The sequence below is a fragment of the Chrysochloris asiatica genome, unplaced genomic scaffold, assembly GCF_000296735.1.
Source record: "Chrysochloris asiatica unplaced genomic scaffold, ChrAsi1.0 scaffold00046, whole genome shotgun sequence".
Classification (NCBI taxonomy): Eukaryota; Metazoa; Chordata; class Mammalia; order Afrosoricida; family Chrysochloridae; genus Chrysochloris; species Chrysochloris asiatica.
This window is the reverse complement of record NW_006408564.1, coordinates 19,728,591-19,754,229: the sequence shown is the minus strand read 5'-3', so window position 1 is coordinate 19,754,229 and position 25,639 is coordinate 19,728,591. Positions and strand designations below refer to the sequence as shown.

General features: G+C 37.5%; 1 pseudogene; it reads right to left on the bottom strand.

The window, feature by feature from the left end:
- Positions 1-11,250: 11,250 nt before the first annotated feature.
- Positions 11,251-25,639, bottom strand: part of LOC102823953 — a 62,896-nt pseudogene continuing 48,507 nt past the window's right edge.

Here is a 25,639-nt window from a genome sequence, read left to right as displayed (position 1 = left end):
GACCATTGATACATTCACCAACATGGATGAGTCTCAAAATCAATATGCTGAGTAAAAGACAGTAGACACAAAGAATACGTACGGTATGATTTTATTTCTCTAAAATGCTAGGAAATGTAAATTAAGAACTAGTGACAAGATGATCAGTGATTGTCTTTGGGGGATGGATTGGAGAGAAGGAGGGAGGGATGATGAAAGGATATGAGGACACTTTTTGAGGAGATGGATATGGTAATTTTTTATTGTGGTGATAGTTTTGCAGATATAAACATAAGTTTATTAAAGGATACCTTTTAAATATGGAAACTTTTGATACCTCAATAAGTTAAACACAGAACTATCACATGAGTCAGGACTTTCACTCCTAAGAATATACTCAGAAGACTTGAAAGCAGAGAAGCAAACAGAAAACCTGTCTTGGTTATCTAGACATTCTACAAGTGGATGGCTTTAATAAACAGAAATGTATTCTCTCACAGTTTGGAAGGCTAGAAGCAGTGGCTCTGGAAGAAGGTACTGGTCTCCTTTAAGCATCTGTAGACCCAGCATCTTGGAGTTCTCCATGCATCTTGGCATCAAAATTTAGGAGCTTCACAGTGCAGGGACTCCAGGTCCAAAGGTCCACTTTCTGCTCTTCTTTCTTGTTGGTAGTAGGTCCCCTTGAACTTTGCTTGCCTGTTTCCTCTTTTATATCTCAAAAGAAGTTGACTCAAGAAACAACCTAATACTGCAGATTGTATCTGGCCTCATGAACATCATAAAATTGAGGGTTTACAACACATAGGATAAGTATATCAGCTAAAGGAGCTCTGACAGCATGTGAGTCGAGCTGCTAACATAAAGTCAGCAGTTCAAAACTAACATCTGTACCATGGGAGAAAGATGAGGCTTTCTGCTCCTGTAAATATTTGAAGCTTGGAAACCATATGCAAGATCGCTGTGAGTTGGAACCAACTCCACAATACACTACCAAGTGAGTACATGATATTAGATCTCATCATGGGAGACTACTATGTCTTAACTGCTAAACCACTGAGAATCCTGACCCAGCTGAGTTGACCCCAAACCTTAACTATCATATTGTACATCAATATTCATTGCAGCAGCAGCAGCAATGATGGCGACAGTGAGTGCATTTCCCATTGCAGCTAGAGATCTTGTATGTATGTGTAGCTATTAACATCAAAAGCACCCATTCACCAAGTTGCACCCTACACCTGTGAAATCAGAACCTCTGAAGATAAGGACCAGGAATAACTATTCTAAAAGGTGATTCAAAAGTATAGGAATATTCGAGCACCAGGGTTCTGTTGCAGATATTCAATGCGTACCATAGACTAGTAGCATCATGCTGCCTCAGAGCATTTTAGAAATGCAGAATCTCAGGTTCCACCCTAGGCTTGCTTAATCAGAAACTACAATATAACAAGATCCTCAGTGATTTGTATGCATACTGAATGTTGAAAAGCCTCATATGACGTTCTCAAAGTTCTTTGTTCCTTCTTCTGCATACTGTGCCAAATATTAGAGTATACTGTGATAGCATCGTTTCTCATTTGAAATCTTATTGGGAGGCATCAAAGAGGTCAGAAGATTCTACCTCAGATAGAGAGAGGCAGGTCTCAGAAAAGTTTATTAGAGGAGATGTGCACCTTCCCAAAACAAAAATCTCTCAATGAACTCTTTATAAAATGATAATTTGGGGATGATTTGGAAAAAATTGATCTCAACAGAAACTCTATGCTTAAATACTTAACTGATGGCTTCATTACCTGGCTTATTTTAAAACGTTTTCCAAATATTGCAAATAATACATTTTTCTTTCAGAAACTTGCTTTGATGGGCCAATTTTTCAGTTTATTGTGATTGCTACTATTTATTAAATATGTCTATATGTCAGGCTTTCTGCAAGAGCCTTTGCTACACTGTTTTATTTAACTTCACCTTCACAATAAACTTATTAATAGGTACCCTCAGTCATCTTATTTTTATAAATAAGGGAAGGGTGGCTTAGTCAGATAAGTGACTTGTTAAAGGTCCCATCAAGTCAGAAATTGACAATTCAGAGCTTTGAAGCTACTCTGGAGCCCTGGTGTGGTGCTGTGAATTAATAGCTGGACTGCAAAGTCACTTTGAACTGTAAGATTGGTAGTTCAAGCTTACCAGCAGCTCCTCGGAAACACTATACAGGGTCACTATGGGTAAGAACTAACTTGATGGCCCATAACAACAACAACAACATGTAAATGAAAAGCTTGTGTGTGCCAGAGCTAATAGAGAGGTGAAGAACATTATCTGGTAGTTAAATCTTGACTCAGCAGTCAAAAAGCCATGTAACTTGAGTGTGATAACTAGACTCTCTAAACACTAGTGTCATAATCTGTATAATAAGGGTTATGATTTTACCAAGATCATGAGATTACTGGGATGAATGAATGAGAAAATACATGTGAAAGTGCTTATTAGCACACAGTTGGACCACATGAGGGAAAGGTGTATTTAGAGAACTTATGTTGGGTAGATGTTAATATTATATGAGTGGTGAAATGTGTTGTTACCATGTGTCCAAATAGAAACTACAAATCTACAGTAATTATTTTTTTTTAATGAGTAGTGATGTCAAGGGAACACGGTGGCTCCATACAATAAGTACCAGACTTTGAACCAGAAGGTTGGTGGTTCGAGCCCATTAGCTACTCCATGGTAGAAAGAAGAGGATTTCTGCTCCCACAAAGATTTAAAGCCTCAGAAACTCTATACAGGCAGCTATGAGTTGGAATTGACTGACTGAACTTAACTACAACAGACATGTCATACAAAATGGCTGAAAAGCAAGCTGCAGAAATCAGTCCCATCACCCAAACAACTGTTAAGCTACCAAGGACCGTGTGAAGCAACTATTTTGAAACTCAAGGGTCTAATCAAACACTTGCAGTGTCCAAAGGAGCTAAAGAAAGAGGTAAAAAAAAAAAAAAAATTGATGTTTTACTTAGCAGCACCAATCCCAGACCCCCAGTCCTGTGATAGGCAGCAGCTGGCACAGTGGCCTATAATTCTGGTATGATTGGCTGGTGGCAAACTCTCATGCTTTTATCCTTGTCCATCATGAATTGGGATTGTGAGGTTTTCTGTTTTGTGTTGTGTTTTAAACTTTTTATTTTGAACTGGGTGAAGTTTTACAGAGCGTGTCGGTTTTCATTCAACAATTCATACACATTTTATTTCAGGTCATTGCAGCGCCTACAATGTAACATTACTTCGTCTACTTCCTCTCTGCATTTGTTTCCATTCTGTTTTCTTTTCTAAGTCGTCTGAACCTTGTCTTTGGGTAAATACTGCCCATTTTGTTGACTACTCTTAGATGTATGGAACTCCCTATTGTTATTTCCCTCATAGACATATCCATTATTTGGCTGAAATTTGAGCTATGGGGATGAGCTCATTTGCAGACCTGAAGGATGACAAAGAGCCATAGTTTTATGATTCCACCAGTCTCTATCTGACTAGTAAGTCTGGTCTTCTTTGAGGATTTTGAGCTTCATTCCACATTTTCCCAATCTATTTAAAATCTTCTAATGTGATCCCTTTCTGAGCGGTTGTTAGTGGCAGCTGGTTATCATCAAGTAGTTCTGCTCTTAGGGTAATAGAGACAGATGCTAACATGGTCCATTAGATTAATTGTTTCTCACGTCTTCGATTTTTTTCACTCTTCTTTTCTCCAGTTGGGGTGAGAGCAATCGTTACACCTTAGATGGCCATTCACAAGTTTTAAAACCCCAGTTGCTACTCACCAAACTAGCCTGTAGAACCTTCTCCCTGTGGACGATGTTATACCAGTTGACCATATTGTCCCCTGAGCCTATGGTCCTGAGTTCCCAGACCCTGTGTGTCACTCATTCCCTCCAGGTGATTGGTTATATCTTATAAGTTTTTGAAACTTTGTCCTCTGTATGCTTCACCACATTCATGGATCTATTTTGAAGCAAAGGTAAATACCCATGTACAAATATGGGTGTTTAACTTTGCTTCAAATACATTCATAATGAATGTGCCCTCTGTCAAACTTATATATATTTGTGAGTACAATCCTACTCACCCTGAGTTTTGATAATTTCTTCTATTCATTTTCCAGACCCCTTTTCTCATTTTCTTTTCTTATTGGATCCATACTTTTAAGGAAACCTCTGTTAAGTAAATGTCTGACCATGGAAATAATGGAACACCTAAGTTCATATGAAGCATTAAAAAATACCAATTATTGCCTATATCATTTTTATGAATCACTCTACTATTCTATCTTTTTAATATACAATTTCTAGCATTAAGTATGGATCGACTTATTTCTTTGTTTCCTGTCTAGGCCAATGTCTAACACTTAGTTGTAGTTGTCGTTAAATGCTATTGAGTTGGTTCTGATTAGGAGTGACTCTGTATAGGGTTTCTGAGATTGTACATCTTTGTGGGAGCAGAAATCTCATCGTTCTGGGCTTAAACCAATGACTTTGTGGTTCAAAGTCCAGTATTTATTGTATAAAGCCACCACACTCTCCTAGCACATAGTTAATTTGTTGAATGGCTTCAGTGCTCATGAGATGGGGCTGCTGTGAGCATCGAGTTCATGAGATCAAGAAGTTCTCATGCAAGGTTTTCGGGTGGTTTAGTTGAGTGTTGGTGGCTGTAGTAATCTAAATAGTGTGCCCCTAGAACTCAGTTCTACCCAGAACCTCAAAATTTAGCCCTATATGGAAATAGGGTCTTTGCTAATATAATCAGCTAAGGGTTTCTAGATGCAATCTGGCTAGGTGTAGGAAACTCATTACCATCAGTTGATTATGGCCCATAGTGACTCCTAAAAGACAGAGTGCAACTTATCCCAAGAGCTTATGAGTCTATAATCTTTACTAAAGCAGACTGCCACATCTTTCTCCCATGGAGCGGCTGATGGTTTCAAACTGCTGACCTTTTGGTTAGCAGCTAAGCACTTTAATCACTGTGCTTCCAGGGCTCCTTATTGAATGTAGTTTGTTATTGTTAAGAGTCTTCCTGTCAGTTCTATTTCATAGTGACTCTGTATCGGGTTTCCGAGAAGAAGCTGGTGGATTTAAATCCCCAACCTTGTGGATATCATTCCATTGCTTATTGTACCGTGCCACATTAGGACTCTGTCTGAATGTAGAGTGGGTTTTAAATCCAATGACCGCTGTCCTTATGAGAAGAGGAGATGATACAGAAATACAGAGAAAAAAGACCACATAAAGATGCAGAGGTAGAGATTTGGAGTTGTTCTACCATAAATGAAGGGACACTATGAGTCACCAGAAACTGACACAATCAAGGACAGATTCTCCTCTAAAGGTTTCAGAGGGCGAGGGACCCGCTGGTGCATAGGTTTTGAAGTTGTAGCCTCAGAACTGTTGTTGTTGTTGTTGTGTGCCATCGAGTCGGTTCCGACCCATAGCGACCCGGTATAGGGTTTCCGAGGGTGTAAATCTTTACGGGAGTAGAAAGCCTCATCTTTCTCCCACGGAGCAGCTGATAGTTTCGAACCGCTGACCTTAAGGTTCGCAGCCCGATTCGTAACCACTACGCTACCAGAGCTCCTAGCCTCAGAACTGTAAGAAAGTAAATTTCTGTTCTTTGTGAAGCCACCAGTTTATGGTAAATCACTATGGCAGCCTAATACAATGGCAAATGTAGATGCTATTTGAGAATACAGCTTAATTTAAAAACAAAAACGGAAGAGCAGAAGAGCTCTTTTTGAAAGAGTTCAGGTGTAGCATCCTGCAAACAAGCTTAATGAATGCGTTCTTAATTCATAGAAACGATGGATTACAGAGGAAGGACCTTCTCAAAATGATTCACCATAGGATCTCCTTAAAGACCAAGACTCAATTTAGCAAAATATGTTACTCACAATTTTTATCCCACACTTAATGAGAAAAATAAGGTATAATTGTAGAAAGTGTCGTCTTTGAGTCAACTGTAGTCCTTTTCTACACCTGCTTATTGACCAGAGATCTCCCTTTCTGAACCTTATTTTTTAGTAAAGTATTCTGTTGAAGCATAACATATATATGAAAAAGTGCACTATATATGTGCGAATGGTTCAAAGAACTTTTATAAATTGTTGACACTCATGTAACCAGTCAAGAAAAAGATCATGACCAGTATTCCAGAACTCTCCCTTCTGTTCTTAACTACTCATTGCCTCTCTCCCACCCAAAGTAGCCAATCTCTTGATCTCTAACACTATATAATAATTTTGTCTTTTTGAATATTTGTATGTAGTGAAATCTTGTAATATTTACTTATTTTGCTCAACACTAAGCTTATGAAAAGGAGCTCTGGTAGCGTAGTGGTTACGAATTGGGTTCTGAGCCATAAGGTCAGCAGTTCGAAACTACCAGCTGTTCTGCGGGAGAAAGACTAGGCTTTCTGCTTCTGTAAAGACTTATAGCCTCGGAAACCCTGTACAGGGTCACTATGAGTCGGAACCGACTCCACAGCACATAACAACAACAACAACAAGCTTATGAAAGTCACCCATGATGTTGTGTAGAGTGGTAGTTGGCTCTTTTGTATTGTGCTAGTATTTTCTTTGTAAATATATTGCACAATAAAGTTATGTATTATTCCATTTTTGTGGTTATTAAAAATAGTGCTTCTAAAAACATTTGTCTATATTCCTTTTGATGTACAGATGAACATGTTTTTTGGGGCTATACACTCTGAATTACTGGGTCATTGGATCTGCATATATCCAACATTACTAAATACAGCAATTTTAGCCATTGGAGTGGCAATGTAGTGGTGTTTCATTATGGCTTTAGTTTGTATTTCCATGATGATAGTGATGTTGGGCACCTTTTCAAATATTTATTAGCCATTTGGTTTTCCTCTTTTGTGAAATGCCTGCCCAAGTCTTGGCCCATTTTTTTGAAAAATTAGGTTACCATCTCTAGCATATTTTTAGCTTCAGGCTTTCCACATAAAAATCACATGATAACATTTTAGCTGACCAAGTGTTACAAACAAGAAAATGACAACTTGAATTCTGTTTTGCTCTGCGGTTGAGTTACTTTTCTTTGTTGGGGAAAAAAAAAAAAAAAAAAACCAGAAAAAAAAAACAAAAAACACACCAAACATTGAAATAACACAAGGCAATTAAAGTCTTGAGCTAAAGGTTCATTTGAGGCCACAAACCTGGAGAAACCACAGCAATCTTGCTGTCTAATTTCCCACGGAAGCTAACTTCAAAATATTTTACTCATGTTCCAGATCAGCGGCCCATCTCTCTCTCACTCTCTGCTTTCTCATATGTAATTTGAATGCAACACGCCTGATTCAGGGCCCTTATAACAAAAGCTGATTTAGAGCCTTTAGAATGCTCGTCTTGTATGGAACTTATAGAGAACTCATCCATCCAAGCGTTGACTTGGTAGGCTGTGATAGGGATTCTCCAACATGAAATCTCACAGTGTTCTTTGTCCTTTCCTCTCCAGTAAAGAGAATTAAATTTCCTTCCCAGTTTTCATTTTGCTTTTAGAAAAACTATTTTTGTTATGATAAGAACGATGCATTGGCTTCGGTTTCTCTCCATATGGAGGCTGTATCTTCACTACAATTCAAACTAGTTTGTCTTCGTTGAGAGTAAAATGTAAAAATTTCCAGGATGCCGCTAGTGCAAAAGGTACCTGAAAGAGATCTCTTGAGTCAAGAAGCTTTTAAACACAATAAAGAGATCCCAATTCCCACTGGCATTTCAGGCATCTGACCTAGAGGCAGCTATGTGTGTGTGTGGCACCCCTGGGGACACAGTCTGTAGAGTTGAAAATGCAGTCTTTGAGCATTCTTATTAGGTGAGTTTCCCAAATACCATTTTGAAATGTTACCTTACAACAACCCTGAGTAGACTCAGTCTCAGGAGAAGTTAGATGTAAATCAGGAAGGATAAAATTTCAGCATTTAGTGCATCATTTTCCTCAGTGACAAGCTAAGTTTCTATCTAGGTCTTACATCCTAAACTTCATGGTTAAGTTGTGACCAAAACTGGGTTTCTTCAAAAATATATCCTAATGTAATAATAAAAGATAGGCACAGAGATTTACAGATTAGAATGGTGATAATGTGAAAAATAATTCTCAAGCTGGTCCATCTTCAGGAAAAAGAAACAAAAGGTGCAGGAAGCTGATGAGGCATAGATTGTTGGTTAATATGACAACAGGCGCCCATTCACCTGGAGTATGTGTAAACAGGATAAATTAGGGAAAGGGGAAGAGGAGCCTGTTCAAAAGGTAGAAACTTTAAAATAAGAATGTAACCATCAAAAGGAAATAGGTGACGGCTGGGAAGATTGTTCATCCATAGTACATAGTTAGTGAGAAATCGAGCTTGGAGATAAAAACACTTGTAAAATGGCCATAAGATGCATCTGCCTGACTTGTCTTCTGGGTTTGTTGCCCAATTTTGCAAAATCAAATAATTAATCCCCATTCTCACTAAAATGAGTATAGATTGGATTTCTTGAACATTTGTTAGTAAGCACTCATGATACCTCATTGGCAATCTGACCTAGTTTTCCCTCTGGAGACCCATTGGGGTAAGATTCTAGTTGGGGAATTCTATGGACCTGGCAGTTACCAAGAGGAACTGAGACAATGTTTCTCACAATATTGGCATTATTTTTAAATGGTACCATTAGCACTTACTTAAATATTAAACAATAAAAGATAATTTCATTTTTTGTTTTCGTATATGTACTTTATTTCTCTTTTCATAGTCAAGATCTATATTTTAAAAAGCAATATTAAACATAGTAAAATCAGTGCCATTGAGTTGATACTGATACTGACCCCTGTATAGGGTTTCCGAGGAGCAATTGGTAGAACCGCCGACCTTGTGGTTCAAATAGACCTTGCAGTCCAGCGCGTTACCCCACAGCACCACACCAGGACTGTATCTGATAGAAAGCAGTAACAATATAGTTGTCCTTGGGTCTAGTGGTTGTTGTTGTTATTCACTGTCCTTGAGTCGGTTCTGATTCACAGGGATGCTGTGTATGGTTTCTCAGGAATAGCCGTGGGTTTGAACCACCATTGTTGATAAGCACAGCGCCACACTAGAACTGAACTATGGGTTGAGTGGTAATTACCATTTGTTAAGTGGAGTCCTTGTATAGCACTGTGGGTTAATGTACTAGGCTGCAAGATTGGTTTGAACTGTAAAGTTGGCAATTCAAGCTCAGCAGCCACTCCTTGGAAACCCTTTATAGGGTTGCTATGGGTCACATCCAACTCTACAACACTTAACAATCACAACAATAACAGGTGTCAGGTCATGTGTCAGACATGCTACTTAAGTGGTAGCTATTACTTTGAGTAAGACTGTTTCTCGACCCTTCTATGTACACACTATACTTCCTGTCTACACTTCTCCAGACCCCAGATTCCATATTTCCTCAAACTGCCCTGCTCATCACTAGAATTATTCCCTCACCTCTCCTACTCAGCCTGGTGTTCTCTGGCTCTTCTTTCCCACCTCATAACAATTTACCTGAAAGTCCTTTTAGATGCAGCAAAGCCAATCATTCACTCATCTACACATTCAAGGTGGAGATGAACATTGTTAAGATGCTACCTTGTGCCAGGATTTTTTTCATTTAATTCTTTAAACAATCCTCTTCCTTGTTTTGCGAATGAAGCAACTGTAGTTCTGAGAGTTTAAATAACTTTCTTAAAGGCACACTAATCAATGAGTTAGTAAGCTCAGGTCTGTCTGCTCCAAAACTAAAATGCCTACTCTTAAAATTTTACTACATGATGACAAGCATTAATTGCACACACAATTATGGCATGGAGATAAATGGAACATGGTCACTACCTCAAAGGAGCTTGTGACCCATGTAGCTAATTAAATTCAGAGTACTAATGGCAAAGCATTCATTCAATAAATTTAATGCATAGTTTTAAGTGCAGGTGAGACCATGGAGAATGTAACAGAAAAGTATCCTGGTCTCTTAGACCTTATAGTACCTTTGGGAAAAAGAGCATAATAATAAGTAAACAACATAAACTATGTCCAGATTGTAATAAATGTTATGAGGGAAAATAACTGGGAGGCAATATGGTTCGGTACCACTCCTTCTGAACAAATAGTTATTCAGAAATGATCTTCAAGAGCAGAACCAAGTAGAGGCACTTGAGGTAACAGTCTAGTAGGTTAAGTTATTGGATTTTGCATAAACCTTGTTGTAGCCCCTACTGCTTTGGTGATGCTAAGCTGCTTACTTAAAACCTAAACTGCAAAATAGAGATTATAAGAGGCCTCAGTGGAGAAGATTGCTTTATAAAGGATGTTAATTTCACACACTATCTGGTACATAGGGAGGCTAACAAGGTTAGGCCTCAGGATTGGCATTAGTATTATGTAGAGTAAGGTCAGAGAATCTGTCAGTGTGTTGTACTGTGGTGAGTTGTAATGTTGCTGTGATATTGGAGCTATCCTACTGGTATTCATGTTCAAATACCATCCAATTCACCCACAGCAGATAGGTTTCAGTGGGACTGCTAGACTAACACTAGAGAGAAAGGCCTGGAAATCTCTGCAAAATGAGACAATAAAAACCCTATGGATCACAGCAGAATAATGTCTGGTATAGTGCTGGAAGCTGGTCCTCTAGGCTGGAGGATCATGATGATGATACAGGACCAGACAACATTTTGTTTTGTTATACACATGGTTGCTAAGAGCCATACAACCCCATGCAGATAACATCAACAAGAGAAGGGAGGGAGGTGCGCAGGAGTTGTTAACATTCTCCCAACTCCTTCTATCCATGAATACCACTGCACATTGGACAGACCTCTACTGAACAGGAGGCTGGACCATACAGCAAGCTCACTCTCAGTTTAGGAAGACAAAGACTAATCATGAGGGAGTCTTTATGCATTGACACTGTTTCCTACTACATCCTACTAACTGCCCAGCGAGACCTCTCCTGCCACTGGCCAGTACTTGATTGCATGCAAGGATGTTACTGGTAGCATCTCGTTACACATTCAGGGGAACTTTAAATATTGACAGCAGTGGGCTGGATGCATCACACAATTGCAGAGCTGATTTCTCTTTCTCCTCCTATGGTGCTATGATAGATTTCATTCCCAGAGAGTTCTGCAGGCAAGATTTAAATATGTTTTTCCCTGCTGTGAGCCTGGAATAAAGTCCACAGATTGCCAAATCAGGTTCCGTGAATCACTGTTGCTTACATGCACCACTCTCTTCTGCATGGATGATACAACCTGATTTAGTAAATGTCACTGCCTCCCCATTCATCACTAGTCTTAGACACACTGCCGGGTTCTGATATTCAGTTTCAGATGTTCCTATCTGTCTTTTACCAAAGTCAAAAAGAGCCTTTTTCCAGGGTAGGCTTTCAAGTGGAAGTTTTTCCTGCTGCAACACACAGAATCCCAACATGCCGGGGTCATTCTGTGCCTAATAAGCCAGTGATTTTTGGACTGGGTCTGAAGCATCGGTCCAAGAAAAAGTCTGTGGTAAAGCTAATAGTTTCTTTTGCCAGGAGGTAGCACTTACTTACTCTTTCTTTCTATTTAAGTGGTGGATTATATGATTTTGCTTAAATACAAATGTTAACAGAGGTTAAAGATATGGACTTAGGAGGGATGAGGCTCTCCTACTTACTGTTTTTGTAGCTTTGGGCAATTTTTTTTAAACCAATCTGAGCCTCTGTGTGTTCATCTGTAAATTAGAACTTAATCCAAGGGAAGAGGCTTGTTAGATGGTATTCTGCATATAAAGTACTTAGCAGTGTCTGGACCTAATAAATGCTCAGCAAGTCAGTGATTCTCCTTCCCACCAGTGGTAGTATTATCACTGATGTTATTATTAACAATTAGGTGAATGAGAGTCCAACTCTAGTCTTTGCCTTTGCCTTACTTTCCTGTAGAGGTTGGAGTAAGGGTCTTTTGGAAGTCTTCTGTTTTGCTTCAGCTGAGCCAGATGTAAGGAGAAACAGTTGAAATATCGTAGAAGCAATATATAGTGCTGTTACAAACAAAAAAACAAGCAAAAGGGAACACGGGAAATCTAATCATAAAATTAGATTTTCTCTTCTAACTACCTGTTGGAAATTAAGCAAATCCCTTAACACTTCTGAACTTTCCTTTTTTCTCTAGCATCCTTCCAAGGGTAGCTGTGAGAATTAGTAACAATTTAGTGATACAGCATGTACTATCTTTTGAATTCATGGTGTAAAGCTCTGGCATTGTGCTAAGTTCTTTACAGACATCTATTTGCTTAGTCATCTCAATGATCCTGTGAGTTAGGTATTATTTTCACCTTGCTGTTGTTGTTGTTAAGTGCCATTGAATTGGTTCTGATTCATAACAACCCTCTATAGGGTTTCCATGGAGCAGCTGGTAGGTTTGAACTGGTGGCTTGCAGTCAGTACTGATTCTACAGTGCCACACCAGGAGTTCATTTTCATCTTGTTAAGTGCCATGGAGTCAGTTGTGACTCATAGTGATCCTGTATAGGGTTTCCAAGGAGTAGTTGGTGGGTTTGAATTGTCGACCTTGTGGTCTAGTGCTTATTCTACAGTGCCTTATAATGAGGACTTGATAGATAGAATAAACAGTGACAGATTTGTATGATAGAATCCTGTTACCCATGAGTAATAATGCTTTACATAATTTTTCTTGATATGGAAAAACGTTCATATTGTAGTTTAAGAGGAGAAAAGCAGATTGTAAATGTTTTGAACAGCAAACAACCTATTTACAAAAGTATGTATACTTTTATAATATTTTTAATTTAAATGTATCTATTATCTAAGGTCCTGGTATGGCACTGTAGGATAAGCTCTGGTCCACAAGGCTGTTTGAATTGAAAGGTAGGTGATTCAAATTCACCAGCTTCTCATTGGAAACCCTGTGCAGGGAAGGTCGTTATGAGTCAGAATCAACTCGATGGTACTTAGCTACAAGAATAACAACATGTTTCTAAACGTGTGTGTGAGAGACATACACTTGGGAAAATGTTTAGGAGATTATATACCAGTGTTTTCACATTATAGACAAAATAATTTTTTGAAATAAGAATATACTAAAGTTATATTTAATTTCAACATAGATTTATGTTCATTGTGATGTTTATAGACTTTGTTTTCTAAATGCTAATAATTTCATACATTAAATCAAAATTTAACCCCAGTTTTCTGCTAATGAAATGATGCAATTGCAACTTATCAAAGTCTCTTTTTTATTGTATGTGACAAACTGTTCAGAAAATGACATCTTGTGCACAAATCACAATTGGATCACCACATTGAAAAATTATCTTAGTACAGGCAGAAGGAGAAGGTGAATTATAATGGCCTCTTAAAAAGGATTTTATATTCAGAGTTCTAACTGATTGATTTATGGTTTAAATCAAGCTTTCAAAAAAGTTCCGCAAATATGTCAGCCAAAAGAAATGGTTAACCCATTCAGCCTCCAGAGATGGTGTCATAATGAGGCATTTAAAACAGCAATCATGAGAATCATACTGAACTTGCAGTCAAGTCTTTATCTGCAAGGCTAATGTAATTATATAGACCAGATCTCATATAGCTTTTCTCTGCTCTCATTTCCTCTAGTACTTATGGTCCTTCCTTCCCAATCTAGACCTTGATTGTGCAGTGTCTTGTACTTCTCCCAGCTTGTTTTTTGAAATACTCATCCCTCCTCATCACACTGTGAGTTTCATAAAGTAAAGCTAAGTCTTCTACTCGTCTTACAAACTGGTAACCCAGCTGTGGACTCAGGAGTAGAGGGGAGTGGATCCTTTACCTATTTTAGTATTGCAAAATGTCAGATATGGTATATTCTCCAATCCTAAAACATTTAGGCCAACTAGAATGTCCATTTTGTTTGCTTTTGACTGGAACTATATCAACAGGGTGGGTAGAACTTGTTTACTAAATGCACTAATATACTGTTGAAGACATTTTAGAAGTTTCTGGGATGTGTGTGGAGGATCGGTTTTCAAGCCTTGAGGTTTAAAAGTGAAATAACAGCAAGCCATCAGCCTTGGATGTAGCTAAGCACAATTTTAACTTTTAATATTAACTACTTGGCTTGGGAAAGAAGCCTCACTTTCTTTCATCATCATAATTTGTTGGCCATCAAGCAAAACAAATAACAGGTTACTGACTGAGATTTTAAATTCCAGTTGTTTTAAGACAGTGGTTTCCCATAGGTTGTATGTGTATCATCTGGAGGACTTTTTCAAATACAAATTCTTTGGTTTCTTTCCCTCACTTCTCAAGATTCTGATTTAGTAACTCCTCAAGATTCTGATTTAGTAGATAGTAGGTAAGTCTATCTGCTCCTGTAAAGATTTACAGCCTTGGAAACCCTAGGAAACAGTTTTACTTCATCCAACAGGCTCACTAGGAATAGGAACCAACTCTATGATATTGGGTTTGGTTTGGGTTTTTTGTTTAGTAAAGCATAGAACTCTGAATTTTTAACAACCCTAATGTTGTTAAATTAAGGCACCGGGGATTAATGTGCTAGACTGTACAGTTGGTTTGAACCAAAGGTTGGTGGTTCAAGCTCATGAGCTGCTCCTCAGAAATCCTTATGCAAAGTTGCTATGGAATGGAACCGACTTGACGGTACACAACAACAAGAAGAAGATAAATCTTGATTACATATATATGCATATGCACAGAGTTTTGGTGTGTCTCTGTAGGATAAGTACTGGATAGCTAACCAAAGGTTAGCGGTTCAAACCTAGTAGTTGCTCTTTAGAAATCCCATATAGGGTGGCTATGAATTGGAAGTGACTCAAGGGCACTTAAAAGTAACAACATAATGTATGCATATTTAGACCCCCCCCCCCACATATATATACATATATGGAGTTCTGGGGTGGCACTGTAGGATAAGCACTAGACTTTTAACCACAAGGTTGGCAGTTCAAACCAACGAGATGCCCTTCAGAAATCCTGTTCAGAACGGACTCAATGAGACTTAATAGCAACAGCAGCATAGATGTAATGAATAATTAGTAGGTTTAAATATTTATTTTAAGTCTATAAAACAATAAGGATTTTTTTTTTCTTTCAAAAGCCAAAGGGGACTTTTAAACCTCTGTTCCTCTGTACATACTTGGGACGATTGCTAGAATGTTTCAGCTCTTGCTGCCTCTTCTTTTCCCACATTTTATTCCAGTGGGCATCCTTGATGGAATAGTCACTGGATGAAATGTGAAGACTGTGTGACCTGCCATAATTCGGTGACGAATTCTCTGCTGGTGATGCAGCATTTCTTCACTTTGGACTTGAGGATATGGAGGGTCTAAAGGCAATTATGGATCACCTTACTGTACATTCTTAATTCAGTTTATAAATGTTAAAAGAAAAAAAAGTACAATCTGCTTCTATATCATATTTTCAAAGACAGGCATAACTTAATAGTCTTATTCTCCTTATAAGATTGTTTGCTTTTCTCACAGCACAGATATAGTAGACTCATCTCTTGGTTGACAAAAATTTTTTCTCAGTTTAGAAACCCAAAACCGAAAAACCAAACCCGCTGCCATCGAGTTGTGCCCCTATGTTGATGTTGTAAAGTGTTGTTGAGTCAGTTCCCACTCAATAAGCGACATTATACAGGGTTATCAAGGAGTGGGAGGTAGGTTTGAACTGTCAGCCTTGTGGTTAGCAGTCCAGTGATTATCTTATAGTGCCATACCAGGACTCCAGAAATGCTATAGATCCTCTGATAATAATTTATTTTAAGTAGTGATACAGTCTAAATGGTCAACGTTCGCCTCAAAGCAAAGATGATATGAAGGCAATGAGAGGAAAGGAAGCTAAATCAATGGAAAGAGAATAACCAGAATGGAAATAGTGAGAATGCGGATACATTGTAAAAAGTGTAACATAATGTCACTGAACAATATGTATAAATATTATTAAATGGAAACCTAATTTACTGTGCAAGAAAATATTAGAAAGAAGAAGAGAGATAACTTAAAAAAAAAAAAAAGGTAATAGTACAATGAGAAGTTATACTGATGTTTGGAAAGTTCTCTATTTCAAGTAACAGTCGCTTGTCTAAATCATCAGCATGAATATGTAAGTAAAGCCTCGAATAGTGAATTTAGACATGGAAATACATATAAAATAATATTGTGTAGCAGAACCACATGTTTTGAAGAAAGATGATTCAAAATGCTCAAGATACAAGACTATATGATAAAAACATTTAAAAAAAAAAGTATATGGGCAAGAAACACATTTTGGGAAAAGATCTAAACAGAACAAACATAGGGGGAAATAGGGGAAGGGAAGGATGAACATGTGGTACACAGAGCATTTTGGGGCAGTGAAACTATTTTAGTGAAGCTTTTCTATTTGATACTATAATTGTGATAGCTGATATTATGGATTTGCCAAAATTCATGTTGCTGTTAATTGTCTTTGAGTTGGTTCCAACTCATAGCGACTCTGTATAGAGTTTCTTAGTAGTGGCTAGTGGGTTTGAACCTCTAACCTTGTGGATAACAATCCATTGCTTATCCTACAGCACCACATCAGGATTCTACCAAAGTCCATGTTATGTGGTATTGAGTTGGTTTTGACTCATTTTGACACTGTATAGGGTTTATGAATTTGTACAACTTTGTAAGAGCAGAAAGTCACATCTTTCTCCCATGAAGTGGCTGGTGGGCTCAAACCACTGACCTTGTGGTTGACAGTCTAGTATTTATTGTCTGGAGCCACCACAAACCCACAAACCCCCATAGAATTATCAATACCAAGAGTGAATACGAGTATAAACTAGTTAATAATAGTTAGCAATATTGGCTCATCATTTGTAACAAATACACCACACAAATGCAAGATCTTGGTAGCTCTGTAGGATAAGCACTGAACTGTGAACCACAGTCTTGGGGGTTCAATCCCACCAGCTGCTTCACAGGAGAAAGATGAGGTTTTTCTGCACCTGCAAGGATTCATAGTTTTGGAACTCTATACTTAACAACAACACCACCAATGCAGTGTATTTGGGAGAAGTTATTTGAAAGGGATTGAAGGAAACAGAATAATCTTGGTACTTTTAGCATCATTTTTGTCTGGATCTCAAACTGCTCTAAAAACAAAATGTCTGATTTTGCAAAATAAAGAAAACAGGTTGGCAAGGAACAATCCAAAAAATACTATTAGTATTAATCTCTGAATAATGTAATTATAGTAATTTAAATTTAGTGTACTGTATTTATTGAAATTTATTCTTTATTTTCTAAATTGACCACATGGAACACAGGAAACATTCTAATCAGAAAATAAAACAAATTGAATTTTTAAAGAATGCCTGCATATACAGTAGTTACTGACCTAACTTAAAAAAAAAAAAATCACATCTATACAGAGATTTGATTCATGAATAAATAATACAGCTTGATGCTTGGTTACAGACATAAAACTGTGAGGTTGAAAGACTACAGCAAAAAGGGCACTGGGAATGCAAGTGTAAGGGGGCAACTTGCCTGGCAGGGCTTTGGGTCCTCCGTTCCTTGTCATATGAAACCTACACAGGCATCATCATGTGGCTTCAGCCCTCTTTCTCACACGTCCAAACATCCCACCAATTACCAGCTGCGGATTGGAGATGACACCCAGAAAGCAATTTGATGATCTTCTCTGGCATAATTTAGAGTTCTTGTCCCCAAGGCACTCTATCTAGTTGGGAGACATAGTCAACATGAGAAAAATAGTTTTCTTTATTTTGAACACCCACTTCAAAATAACCAAAGAAAGAAGAAATGCCACAAGGCAGGCCATGATTAATCACCAAATGATTTGGAGGAAGAGAACATTTTATTTTAAGATGATGAGAACATCAAATATTTTCCAATACAGTATGTACCAGCTATGTCTCATTCAACCTCACTGCTTTGTGTCTTTAATAAAACATGGCTCTATATTCTTCATCTAGGATTCAAACCCTTGTCTGGGTGTGGATAAAAAAAAGCTAGGTCAGTAGCTCATGTATATGCAGGTATTCTTACAAAAATAAAGTTGCTTTGTTTTCTGATTAGCAAGTCATCGTATGTTTTACATAGTAGATTTAGAAAATAAAGGGAAAACTACAATAAATATTATAAAGTAAATCAACATTACTGAAATGATATAATTCAGAGGTAAACACTGGCAATAATGTCAAAATTTGTGGGAGGAAAATGTCTCAGTGCCTTCCATTTTGTGGCCCACTGTTCTGTCCACTCCTGGATGATCAGGCCTGACTCACATCTAATCACATCATGAATCTGAGCAAATCACTTTATTTCTCTGGGTCTTACTCTCTTTTATTTCTAAGTGAGCCAGCAGGCTTTGCTCTCCCACGTGGCAAATATAATAACATAAAATTTTGAAACTGTAGGAGAAAGGTATGAAAGTTGTTCAGGTATAATAAAAATCCATGTAAAGCTGTCTTTTATTTTTATGGACTGTAGCACTATAAGATAAGTACTGGATTGCTGTCTGAAAGGTCAGCGGTTCAAACCCACCAGCCACACCTTGGAAACTCTATACAAGGTTATTATGAGTGGGAACCGACTTGATAGCTCTTAACAACATCAGATGATGGCCTTTGGATGCTTCTGCTGTTATCGCATCTCATATACTTTCTTGGAAAGGGCAGGCAGTAGCACAGGAGGTTGTGAAATGATAATTAAATTGTTACTCTTTGAGGGCATCAGTTTTATTCTTCTTTATGCTGTTGCAATTATAGAGCAGAATAAATAAGGCCTTCAGTGGAAGCCACAAGATAGTTCTTGAATGAACAAATGCAAGTTTCATTGCTTCTCAATAATGCATTATAGTAGTTTCCCTTTAATTTGTGAAAACATGGTATTTGCCATCAGGTTTCACGGCAGCTGGGCATTTCATAATTTTTTTAGAGTGTTTGCCAGAGAGAAGAAGAGTGCAAGGGTGGAAGTGAATATACTAACTTATGCTAATATGTGGAATGGCATTTTCCAGTGTTGCACTGGGAGTCAGGAGACCTAAGTATTGGCATTGGCCATTTATGACATACAAGGGAGCTTCAAAAATAGCATGGAAAAATAGAAATGAAAGACAGTGGAATTTTTCCACAAACTTTTTGAAGCCTCCTTCTATGCTTTTGAGTGTTGTGAGCCTCTGTTGTAGTTTTATTTAACTTTAATTTTTTGTTGTTCATCTGCAAAGTTTCCATATTCCCCTTTGGATTTGCGTTTGTAGAACAGCTCTTCTCTCAGTTAGTCCATTAAAACCATGTGGTCGTTGTCCTTGGTTGACAGATGGACATTAAAATAAGCTTGGCCAATAGAATGGCAGTGATTAAACGAGAGATATTGATTCAAATGAAGTCAATTAAGTGAATCCTGAGACTTAGCTAGACATTTTAGGGAAGAAGAATTCTCTTTTACATGGGAGGCTGCTAGAACTGTAGTCTTATCACTGTTAGGAATATCTGCCTTAGAATGAAGTCAAACCAGAAGAAAAGAAATGTCAAAGAGAGAAAAAGATATTCTAGATGCTCAGATTCAATAATTACTGAAACTAGAAATATCTCACTGGGACTCAGAGTCCTCTGACATCAGTAAGTTAGCCTATTTGTTTAAACCTCGAGTTAGATTTTTGTTAGAGTTCTAACTGTGCAAATTCCTTCCCCTTCAGCATATCATGTTTATTCTCTTAAAGGAGATAATAAAAACAAGAAACTTTAATTTTGACTTCTGATTTTGAAAACAGTACCCATTGTAAAATTATAACATTATAGAAAAAGCTGATTATGTTGTGCTCACATGTGTTAGTTAGATATTACTACATAAGAAACCATACCAGTGACTTGAAATTCTAAGCATTATTATTACTGCTTATGATTCTCTGTATGCCTGTGGTCACCTATGGCCAGCTGGTATGTAGACTAGGGCCTGGCTGGTCTCTGCTGCTGTGTCTTTTTGAGGACAAATTTGCATCTGATGTTCCATTATTCCTGCTACTGCTATTGACCAAAATAAGTTCCAAGGCCAGCACAGATTCAAGGAGAAGAGAAACTGACTCCATTGGAAACTGTTGTGTAATTATTAAGTGCTTTTATGTCAGTTCCAACTCATAGTGACTCTGTTAGATATTAAATAGACTACAACAGCACACCAGGACTCCAGTTGAATTATGTTACTGCTTGTGCCTTGTATAAGGTTTCTGAGGAGCTGCTGGTGGGTTTGAAATGCTTACCTTGTAGTCAACAGTCTAGTGCTTATCTGGCAGTTCCACACCAGAACTCCAGCTGAGTTAAAGGGAGGGGAAAATTGGGGCTCTTTTTATAATTACTATATAACTGCATTCTTTCAGAGATAGTAACTGTTGGATAAACACTGTACTGCTAACCACAAGGTCCATAGTTCGCATGTACCAGCTCAGCTGCTCATTGGAAACATTATCCAGGGTCTCTATGAGTCACAACAGATTTGACAGCATTTACCAACGTTAACAATATTTTGATGCACATTCTTCTGGATTGTTCTAGGATATATATTTCCTAGAATACATATTTTCCAGAACATGTATTAAGTTTTACTTTTGTGGTTATTCTTATAGAAATTTGATTATATATATATATATTTTGTTGTTGTTGTTTAGCAACTTGTTTTCTAGTGTGTCTTGAAGGTTGTTAGACACTGGCTTCCATTTCTATACAGATCCATCTCATGTAAGATGAGTGGGTTTATATGATTTCATTAGCTCTGCCCTTCTGAAATTCTTGATTTCTATGACTTGCTCTGAACTAAATTTTCAAAATTCTCAAGCTCATTTACTCAAAGTGTCAGAAAGTACCCAAGCAGTTAAAAAAGTGAATCTATCTTCCTGACTAGCATATGTGTCAATTTCAAGTGTTGAGTGATTTCACCCTTGCTGGTTGGAATATTACTTATCATTATTATTATTAATTATAATAATCAAAAGATGGTTTCTGTTGGAATTCAAGTAATTGACCGTCATTAGCTCATGGAAATTCTGATTGTTCTGAATATAAGACTTGTCTTCTGCTTTGCACCATTTCAGCAAATGTGCTTAAATTGGAAGACAGTAAAAGCTACTAAGAATAGGTAACCCAGTTGTAGCTTGTCAAGTGCTCACCAAACCAATTGCATAGCCATCAAGTTAATGAAGGATGATTGGCTGAGGGTTATTGGCCTCCAGCTTCTCACTGGCTCTTTGGCTTTGACAAAGCTTGAGTCTTAAAAGCTGTTCATGTTTTTCCAAAACATACCCAGATAGTTCTTGAGAACTGTCAGCCTGAAGACTGCTTATAATGTAGTGACTGGCTTTGGAAACCTGAATCGATTCTTTGTGTTGTGATTAAGACTTTTAGGAAAATTAAGTTAACAGATGTTAGGTAAAGAATGATAAGGCAGTTATGGATCCTTTGATAAGTGATTAATCATTAATACAATTGACTTTCAATCTTTCTCTCCTTTATTGTAACTACAGTTTAACTGTCAATGATAGTGACTGAGAATATTGATTAGACAAATGTGACATGACCTGACAGCAAGTAGACACTTCTGATCTGCTATAAAAGGCAGAGTTTTTTCTTTCTTTTATTCATTCACTCCCTCCCTCATTCATTCATCCATCCATACAAACATACTTATTGAGTACCTACTGTTTACTCAGTCCACACTATGCTTTGGGAATATAAAGATGAATAAAAAAAATTTTACTCTTAAAGTCTTATATGTTGATAGAGGAAGATTGATACCTATAATATGATTTGAAGTGTGTCATGGAAAGAAATTGATTTAATACATTTAAAAAATTAGATGACTTATAAGGATACCTAAAATATGATCTAAGATGCATAATAATAATAGCTCATGACTATTTTTGCTTTTGCCCTTTAGAAAAATGCTTTATGATTTAACTAATTTAATCTTCACATAACTTCATGACAGAAATACTGCTACTTTCCCTGTTTCACAGAAAATACTTCTGAGGCATAGAACTGTCAAATACCTTGTCCCACTTAACATAGCTAGTAAGAGAGGTTTACTTCAGAGTCTGTGTTTTAACTCTTATAGTCTATATGTCCGGTAAGAGAAATGACCTAAAACAGGTGTACAAGAAATGAAGCCATTCTGAGAAAAGCAGTGTTTGGAGGATAAAGTGCTGCCCCATAGTCAGAAGACCTGACTTTAATTCTAATTTAGTAACTTTTTACATAACTTGGGCAGCTTCCTTTCTCCTGTGCCTCATCTGCAAAATCATGATGGTGACTTAAATCATGGATCTTCAAATGGTATTAGAATGGTTTTGTTATTTAATTTTTTTCTGGCAATGATATCTAACAGCTCCTGAAAAGTAATTAGAAAGGCCAAACAGGTGACTTTCTAGATGCTTCTTTCCCACTACCTTTATATATCTTCAGTCACAGAAACTTACCTTTCATCTATTTGTGATTGAAGACCATTGGATCAGACAATCAGAGGTCTTCTATTTTTAAATATTATGAAGGACTGAGATCGAGATTTAGTCAACATTTACTATATTGGAAATGCCTCTACTTATGAACTTTCAACCTAGAACAATTTTCACTTATCTATTGCTTACTGGCTTAACATAGCCATGTATTTATCCTTTCAATTCTGTGGGTTGACTGAGTTGGTTTTTGGCTCCATGTTTGGTAGATTTTAATCCCTCATGGAAGCCACTGCTTTCAGACAGTGGTTGGGCTGGGCTGGAGGGTTTCAGAAAATCTATCTCGCATGTCTGAGGTCTCAGACATGGTTAGGAAACCGGTTTTTCTCCACATTGTATCCTGTCATTCTCCAGGGTCTTACCATATGACTGCTCTCACAGAAGAATAATCTGATTTATAGCATGGTAGTTTCTTTGTCATCTCTGCCATATTTGATTAGTCAGTGCAAATTACAATGATAGTCCAAATTTTAAAAAAAGGAAAATAAACTTCAATGACTGGTGGATGTATATACATGTACAGGGATGGAAGGTGGGATGACTTATTGATGGTCATCTTTTGTTTCATTGATTTTTCTCTATTTTTCTATTTTCTATCACATTAAAATAATAATGCTTGCATTGAGTTTAGCTTACTCTTTCACAGTATCTTAAGATAGAAGGATAAGCTGCTCATTTGACATCTAACTTTTTAATGCAGTTTGTCAGCTTGAAGACTAAGGTGCTCCTGACCCAAGCCATGGTATTTTCAATAACCTCATATGGTTGTGAAAGTTGGACAGTGAATAAGGAATACTGTAGAAGAATTGATGCTTTTGAGTTATGGTATTGGAAGAGAATATTGAAAGTGCCATGGGCTGCCAAAAGAATCAATAGATCTGTGTTGGAAGAAGTGCAGCCAGAGTGCTCCTTAGAGGCCAAGATGACCAAACTTTGTCTCTCATACTTTGGACATATTGTCAGGAGGGACCAGTCACTGGAGAAGAATATCATGTTTGGTAAGGTGGGCGGTCAGAGGAAAAGAGGAAGACCCCCAATGAAATGGATTGGCCAAGTGGCAGCATCAATGGATTCAAGCGTGGTAACTGTAGTGAGGTTGGCCCAGGATCGAGCAGTGTTTCATTCTGCTGTGCTTAAGGTTACTATGGGTCAGTACCAACTCGATGGCACCTAACACCAACAACAACAATTTATGGTTATAAATTTTCCTTTAAGTACTGTTTTAGCTGTATACAATTTTGATGTGTTCTGTCTTCGTTTTCAGTCATCACAAAATTTTTCCAGTTACTGATTTCTTCTTTGACTCATTGGTTATTTAGTATTGTGTTGTTTAATTTCACATATTTCTGAATTTCCAAAATTTCTTTCTGTTATTGATTTCTAATTTTATTTCTTTGTTGAGAGTGAGCAAACTGTATATTTATATTGCTTTAAAACTTATTAAGGTTTGTTTATGGTCTACTGTATAGGCTATTCTGGAGAATATTCTATGTGTGTTTATGAAGATTGTATATTCTGCTATTTTATGTGGAGTGTTCTATAGATGTCTGTTATGTCCACAGGCAGTTGGTGGGTTAAGACCATCTGGTTTATTACACAACTCCTACTTACTCTTCAGTGCAGGGCTTCAAACTGGTTCTATCATAGTTGACAAAGTAAAACAAGAACAGACTGGATTCTTTACTATTTGAGTGACTTATTATGGTAACTGGACGTGAAAAATTACACGTTGAAGCCCAAGAATGAGAGATTCGGAAGAGGTGTAAGTGAGTCATTTTGGGAGTGTATACTGTATTGAATACTGGCAGATCTGTGGTGAACTCTACACATCCAGAGTCATGTGATTGGCCACCATCTTTGAGTGAGGCATTGCCATCTTTGAAGCTCTGCTTTCATATTGTAGAAATTTGCCTTCACTTTCAAATAACTGAACTAAGTAACCCCTATTTGAAACAAAGTTTTCACAAACACCTTCAGTTGCTGCATGTGCAAGTTTTAAATCTTTTGAGGCTTTTCTTGCACTAATGTAAGGTTAAATAAGAACCATATGATCCTATTCTGATTTACCTACAAATTTTGAAAAACACAGTTATGAACAGATCTCATTTGTAACCCAAGGACTGTCTGTATTTGGTTTGTAGTGTTGTTTAAGGATTCACATTTGTTGTTGATTTTTAAATCAAAAAATTTTTTTATTGTGAATTGAGTGATGATTTACATGGGAAAATATCAGTTTTACATTCATCCTATTGTTTTTCGTTCCATTGCAATGATTACAATTCTCTTTGTGTATCATCATTCAACAGTATTTACTTCTATTCCCTGGTTTTTGTTGTTGTTTGTTTGTTTTTTTGTTTTAATATATACAACAACACTCCAGAATATATAATCATTTAAACAACCAAAGGACACAGTCTGAAAGCCTGCCTCCTGACCACCAACACACAGTCTTTCTTTTTCCTTGAGTCTAGAGGCCTCAGCTGCTCTATCTCTCCATGTCATCATCTTTGCCTCCATCTGTGGTATAGCTGCTTCTCTGGGTCACGTCCCACACTCTGCTCCCTTGATGGTCCTATGGTCCCCTGTTCCTGGAATGTAAGATTAACTACTCCCCTGCTTTTGTTACAAAATTTCTAGCTTTACAGTTGTGACAATCACAATTAGTCATGATAACAATTACTCACTGCTGAATCCTAAGACTCTTATCCCCTTTTCCTTTCACCAGACCCATCTAGAAAGATGAAAACTATTCACTGGGGAATTCTACGTTCTCCCACACACTCTGAAACTAAACTTCCTCTTGAAAACTTGTAAGTCAGTCACTTTGTGCCTTTATAGGCTTTCCCCACCCGCCCATACGCACACTTTTTAGCCAACATCTAAGTTGCCCATCCCTATCAACACTGTGTACAGAAGGGATAGGATTTATCCTTGATGTGAAGAGTCCTTTCCTCTTAGTTGGTATTTTGAGCTACTATATCCATAAGTACTTGGAGTTCTGGTAGCATGGTGGTTACATGTCATGCTGCTAACCTCAAGGTCAGCAGTCCGAAACTACCAGGGATTCCGCTAGAAAAAGATGACGCTTTCTGCTCCTGTAAA